Below are 7,048 nucleotides of genomic sequence, written 5' to 3' on the forward strand. Positions count from 1 at the left end.
TAAAGTGCAAGTTTTGGGTGAAGCACAGTTGTATTTTAGGGCACATTGTGTTGAGGAATGGGATAGCCATACACTCCTTGAAAATCAAGGTAATTATAGACATTCCCCCTCCAACCAACTTTGAGGGAGTTCAATGCTTCTTAGGCCACACGGGGTACTATCGGTAGTTTGTGATGAACTATGCATTGATTTGTTAGACCTTTATACAAGCTATTAATAGTTTCAAGTGGACCAATGAATGTCAACAAGCCTATGAAAGGCTTAAATATGCTCTAACTTTAGCTCCTATGTTACAAGCCCCATATTGGTCCATTACCTTCCATGTGCACATTGATGAATCAAAGTTTGATGTGGGATAGTGTTGTGCCAACTTGGTGAATATAACCTGGACCATCCAGTGAGCTTTGCAAGCAAACAACTCATTGATATGAAAATAAACTACTCCACAACAAATAGAGAAGTGTTAGCCTTGTTTTACATTGTAAAGAAGTTTAGACACTATCTTCTAGCGACACCCTTTACCTTCTTTGTGGATCATCAAGCATTGCTTTACATTGTGAAAAAACCTTGTGCAACAAGATGCATTGCTTGATGGTTACTTGTGCTTTTGGAAATTGTCTTCTTTGTGGAAGTACGCAAGGGCAAACAACCTTATATGGTAGATCACATGACATACATAACCACAAGAGAAGCCGTAGGACAAGGCATCAATGATGACCTACCAGGTGCACATCTTTTTAGAATGTCTAATGAATGAGATTTGTTTAGAGTGTAGACCTCACACCATATTGGGTAGATGACATAGTCCACATCCTAGAGAATGGATTTCTAGAATGACTCATTAAAAAAGCTAGGTTAAGGAGACTGATCTTGAAAATCCAACCCTGTCAATTGATTCCATGTTAATTGTATCGGTTAGGATAAGATGGACTCTTAAGGAGATGTGTTTGCGAACAAGAAATATACGATGTGCTTAAAGAAGCATGTGGCGGGATTGTTGGAGGGCATTTCAGTGGAGACACCACAGCATGCAAGGTGCTTCGGTCTAAAGTGGTGGCCAACGCTATTTCGCAATGCAACTAAGTTGAAGCGCTGTGATGAGTGCCAAACGGACCAAAGTCCCTATTTGTAAGGACAAAATGGAGTTGACCCCAGTGATCTCACGCCAACCATTCAAGAAATGGAAATTCAACATCATTGGTCCAATCATTCATGTTGCTAACAAAGTGCTCTTAAGCCAAGTACATCATTGTTGCCATAGATTATCTCACCAAGTGGATAGAAGCTTGAGCAACTCATGAAAATGATGCTAGGGTCATGGCCAAGTTCCTTTGGGAGCAAGTAATCTCACAGCTCGATTGCCCCATAGAGTTGGAAGTGACCAAGGCACACACATCATCAATGAAGTGACTGCTCACATGCTATCCACCTTCTTAATAATCCACAGAAAGTCCTCACCATATTATCCTCAAGCTAATGGCCAAGCCAAGTCCACAAACAAGATCTTGGTGAGTGTCCTAATAAAAGTAGTCTCTGCCTCATGTAATGACTAGGACAACAAGCTCATGGCAACTTTGTGAGCATGTAGGGCGACTTACAAAATAGCCATAGAACAAACCCCATTCAGATTGACCTATGGAATCAAAGCTATTCTACCAGTAGAGTTCTTTGTTTCAAGTTTGAGAATAGCAACCCAAGAGAGATAGGATGGCCAAGAAGCATGGACAAATCAATTAGTAAAGCTAGAATGCCTATCTAAGACTCATCTCATTGCAACCCATGCTCTAATTTGTGAAAAGGCACAATGTAAGACTTGGTTTGACAAACATGTCAAATAATGAGACATTGAGCAAGGAGACATAGTCTTGATGTACTCTATCAAGGGACACAAGTAGAAAATGAAATTTAGAGGATTGGGACCTTTCAAGGTTTGTAGAACACTAGACTGCCATGGGTCAACCCCAATTGTAACCAACCAATGCGAAACTTAGCCCATTTGGGGGCAGTCCTATCCACTCTTGGGGAAATGAAAACTAATGGTTTCTATTAAGACTAAGAGCCTACCAATTGTCTTTTATGTGCTACCTAACAAGCAAAGTGTTGGTAAGGAATCATTGTTGGTATGCGTGTTCAAAAAAGAAGCTCATTGTAATGTTGGCTATGAGTCACAGTGCATCCACCTTACCATGGGTAATGTTAAAATAGTAATGGCACCATGGCCATCCAAAAGCTTGTAGTGCCACTAGTAGGTAAACCTGCTGGTAACCCTAAGGAGGGGGGGTAGTGCATCACAACATACTCCCATAGTAAAGTCACTCCAACATCCAGAAACCACATCCAAAGCTATGAGCCAAACGCTTATGTGGGTCCCAAAGCATAGACCACAACTTCAAATTCGTAGATTCCATGCCCCAAAATCTCGGCCTAAATGGCAGAGTTGGGGCTCCTATTGTTCACATGTGACTAGGTATCACTGGGTTCCAAAAGCCCTCCTACGAGCCCAACGCTACTATAAAGGTAACACTTTGATGTGGCTGCTTAACATACTAAAGTCACTCCAACATCTAGAAACCACACCCAAATCTATGAGCCAAATGCTTATGTGGGTCCCAAAGCATAAAACACAGCTTCAAATTCATAGCTTCCATGCCTCAAACTTCCATAGTAAAGTCACTCCAACATCTAGAAACCACACCCAAAGCTATGAGCCAAACGCTTATGCGGGTCCCAAAGCATAGACCACAACTTCAAATTCATAGCTTCCATGCCCCAAACTATCGTCCTAAATGGTGGAGTTGGCGCTCCTATAGTTCACACATGACTAGGTATCATTGGGGTTCAAATGCCCTCCTACGAGCCCAAGGCTACTATGAAGGTAACACTTTGATGTGGCTGTCTAAACTCTCAAGAGCCATGTATGATCCTCAATCTTGTCTCCAAAAACCAAGGCCCAGAAATGTCAATCGAAAAAGGGGAGGAGAAAAGCCAAAAGGAAGGGTACTCGATCCATGAGTGCTCTAATGGTCTATCGTAACCAAGAGTCCATGGGCAACTAGTCATGATTGAGCTCCTGTCTAATGACTCTAAGGTGATCACCATTGCAAAACTTGATGACAAAGCGTCAATCAAACTCCAAAATTCTCAAACCAATCTTACCACACCCGCTAAGAATCCCAAAGTGGAAGTATTACACATTAACTTGTCTACTCCAACTAAACCCAAGCCACCAGCAGTAGGCCTTAGGCCATCACATCAATGTTGATCCATTCTTGATGTGGCTTCCAACATGGCTATGGACACTGGGGATGACTTAATCACTTGCATTTGATGACTAGACTCAACTTTCACATTGTTTGCTAGAAGTTATGAACATTTGGACCTAGGTCTACTTGACAAAACTATAGTAAACGAGGTATGTTCCTTATTGTGTTCTTGGAAATAATACGAATTCATTTTCACTAAGGTCCCCACTATTGCAGATGAAATAAATGGCAATGAAATTTTGTGAGAAAAGGCCTTAAGTGAACGATTAATCACATCCTTCAAGAAAAGAAAAATTTCCATGCCACCACCGGAACTTGATGAACTCTAACGATTAGTCAAGTTTGAGTCAAATTTCTTATGCAAGTGGTATGCTTTGCGCATATCATGGGCTCAAGAGGGTTATCAAATCTTGACCAATGCGGAACAACGACGTGCCATCAAGACTTTCGAGTATGACCAGACATTTGTGGCCCCAACCTTGTTTAGGGAATTAACCATGACAATGAATTGGCCGTTCGAAGACCACATCATGATCCACCCATACTTGGATAGGATCCTAATGGAGGAGGAACTACACATTACAAGCTGAATCAGCTCCGATGACCTCTTGATTGATGTATTAACTTATATCACACAACTGGGCATTCGTCCATAGGATATGGACTATTATACAACCCTAGAGTATAACCCCAAGTTTTATGACTGGCTCTTGAAAAAGTAACACACACCATGAATGCACTAAATGCCCATACACCTTGATTTTCACAATCCTAAGAAGGATTTTCATCCTTTCCGAGGGGGAGGGGGTAAAAGTGGAAAATGGATGAAATTTTGATATAGGAATTGAATTTTAAAGGAAAGAATGAATGTGTAAAAATGATGGATTGATTGATGTGAGAGTTCTCATTTTGTGGTTTATATCCTTCATCATCAGGCACTAATCTTTTTAGTCAGTTTACCTTCCATGCAATAAGTGCCATTTAAAGAAAACTAATCGTGGGCTATTGTGTGGTGACAAGAACCCAAATGGCAGGTCAACATGATAAAGCTAATAGGCTCCCCTTCTCATAGGAGGAACAAAGAAGGTATGGCTTAGCCATGGAGATACAAGTGTTCAACCAACTAAACTACCACATCATCCACAATTTGGAAGGATTGGTGACATCTGAAGAGGCTATTGAGCAGATGATAGAATGATGTAATCTTGCCAAGTACCTGGAGAAGGTGGGCCAAGACATCGACCATAGTAAATGCACATAGTTCCTAAGGATCTTTGATACCTAGAGGAACAACAACACAATAAACCATTAGGCAAGGAGATACCACTAGAAGGGTGGATGTCGCACTTAGTCTAGGATTTGTGGAGAAGGCCTTGGGACTTGTGGACAAGCCAGAGAAGAGGCCAAAGAGGGATGTCTATGGGATGCTGGGGATGGTAAAAAAGAATGTCTATACAAACAATGGAATCGGCTGGGCTAACATTCCTAACCCCACCATCTGACTCTAAGCAAAAATGGTCCATACCCTCTTCTCAAGCTAGAGATACAATGCTCTTATGAATAGAATAGGAGTGCCATTGTTGGATAGCCTTGCAGCAAACACACTGGATGAGGTAAATTGGAACATCTACATCCAAAAAACAATCTAGGCATTAACAAAGGTACTAGCAATATCACCAAGGGCAGTGAGGGAGGAGTCTCTGACTACCAGAACGGAGTCAGAGAGGAAAGAACCTGCCTCCAAGGCTTCAACCATAAGGTTTGGAGGAGCACTAGTAATCCAGGAGGCCCTAGGGGAGGCAGAAAGAGAAGAAGTAGTGAAGGAGACCCCAGAACCATTACCAATCCAAGAGGAGCATCACTCCCCTACTCCAGTGAGCCCACCTATTTCACTCTCGGTAGAAGAACAAGGGGAGAACGAATTCAACAAGGATCAGTAGGACAAAATAAAAAAAGCTGCTAATGAGAAGGAGGTTGATCAGCCCACTCAGCAGCAAAGGGACCTTGAGTGAAAGGATGGTCAGAGTAGCAAGGCTCAAAGCTATCAAGCCAGGGTGGAAGAAGGAAGATCACACTTAAAATTCCCATCAAAAGAACCCGGTCCACCTCTAAAGAAAACAAAGAACTATAGAGGGTGGAAGAGGCATAAAAAAGGCTTGAAGAGGAGCGCAGGAAGAAACAAGAAGAGGAGGAAGAGTAACTAAGGCAACAAGAGGAGGAACAAATAGCTTTGGCTATTTGGATATTAGTGGAGCAACCCTCCCGATCTCAAGAATTGGTAATGATGAGCCTAGTGCGAGATGGCATGCCAAGCACAAGTGCAGTGATAGAAGAGGCAAGATCAAGATTGGTGGGGTGGAAGGCAAGGGTAAAGCCCCTCCACACACAATCCTACCAGTCATGGCCACCCCAATAATCACCCCGACATAAGAAACCATCGAAGGGGCAGTCAATGAAAGCAACATTATGGCTTGGATGTAGTATTTAGCGAGCAAAGTGCAAGAAATCGCACATGTTCTTAGCAAAGGAGCCCTACTTTGCAGGAACAAAAATGCTAGCAATAGCCGATGCCAAATCACACCAAGGGCCGAAGGCACCCCATTTGGAAGTGTCAACTACTTCAGTGCCTTCAGCCATGCATAACACTAAAGAATATGATGAGTTGGTAAAAGAATTTCAAAGTCAACTCGACAAGATGAGTGAGGAAAAAAAGGTCATGCTTATTGCAGAGCTGGAGGAAGAGAAGATCACCTTTGCAACCTACAAAGTAGAAAAAATGAGGGTGATGATTGTTATCAATAGGGAGATGATTGCATTGAAAGAGACCTTAAAGGCAAGGTAGGGAGAAGAAAGCTTGAAAGATCTATATGATGAAGAAGGAGACAACCATATAGCCCTAGAAGTAATGTGTGCCTTCAACTCTAGGGAAAACAAATGCCTTGAGTTGGAAAATGGGGAGTTGAAGAGGCAAAGAGAGGAGGCAAGGAAAGTGTTGCATGGGGTAAAGACTTAAAGAGATGAGGAGACCATGAAGAAGCCGGTAGAGCTGCACAACCAACTTCAAGCAACTGTCCATGAACATGCTATACTAAGGGAGCAAGTAGAACGTAAAAACCAGGAGCAACAACAAACGCTTGCATTGTGGTGGGAACAGGAGTAAGTGATCGCCACCCTAACCATTACCAAAGTCAAGGGCTAGAGAAAATAAAAGAGAAAGCAGAGGAATGGGAAAGCAAGAATGAGGATAAAATCAAAGACTTAGCATATCGACTGGCCCATTTAGAGAGTGAATGAGAGAGCAAAGTCAGGGATGTCGAGACAGGAATATTGGAGCAACAATGAGCGTTTTTAAGCACAGTGCTAAATGTCACATAGTCAAGAGAAGAAGAAACATTGGAGAAAGTAAGAAAACTAGAACTAGCAAGGAGAGTGTTGTAACATGGACTCCATGCTAAGGCATCCAAGCCTAGTACCAGCTTGGGAGTAGAGGAGCAATGAGCCCATCTAATCTCAGCTAGCTTAACCTCACAAGAACTTGAACTGCTAGGGTTTAGGGACATGGAGCAGGAAGTGCAACCGCCTTGATGAGAGACAACGGAGGCGATCCAAGATGAAGGGACCGATTTTGAACAAGATAAAAAAGAGAAAGAACAAGTGCATGAAATCGAGCTCCCCTTTACAGCCACAAGCACAACTAGAAGAGTAAGGGGAGGGAGCCATACCACCTGAAAGGATGGTGAAGATAAGGCACAAATGTAGAGAACGGGTGGAACTAGCTCGTAGGA

This window comes from Lygodium microphyllum, chromosome 23 (genome assembly GCF_053477565.2).
Source record: "Lygodium microphyllum isolate KBCC chromosome 23, Lygodium_microphyllum_v1.1.10, whole genome shotgun sequence".
Taxonomy (NCBI): Eukaryota; Viridiplantae; Streptophyta; class Polypodiopsida; order Schizaeales; family Lygodiaceae; genus Lygodium; species Lygodium microphyllum.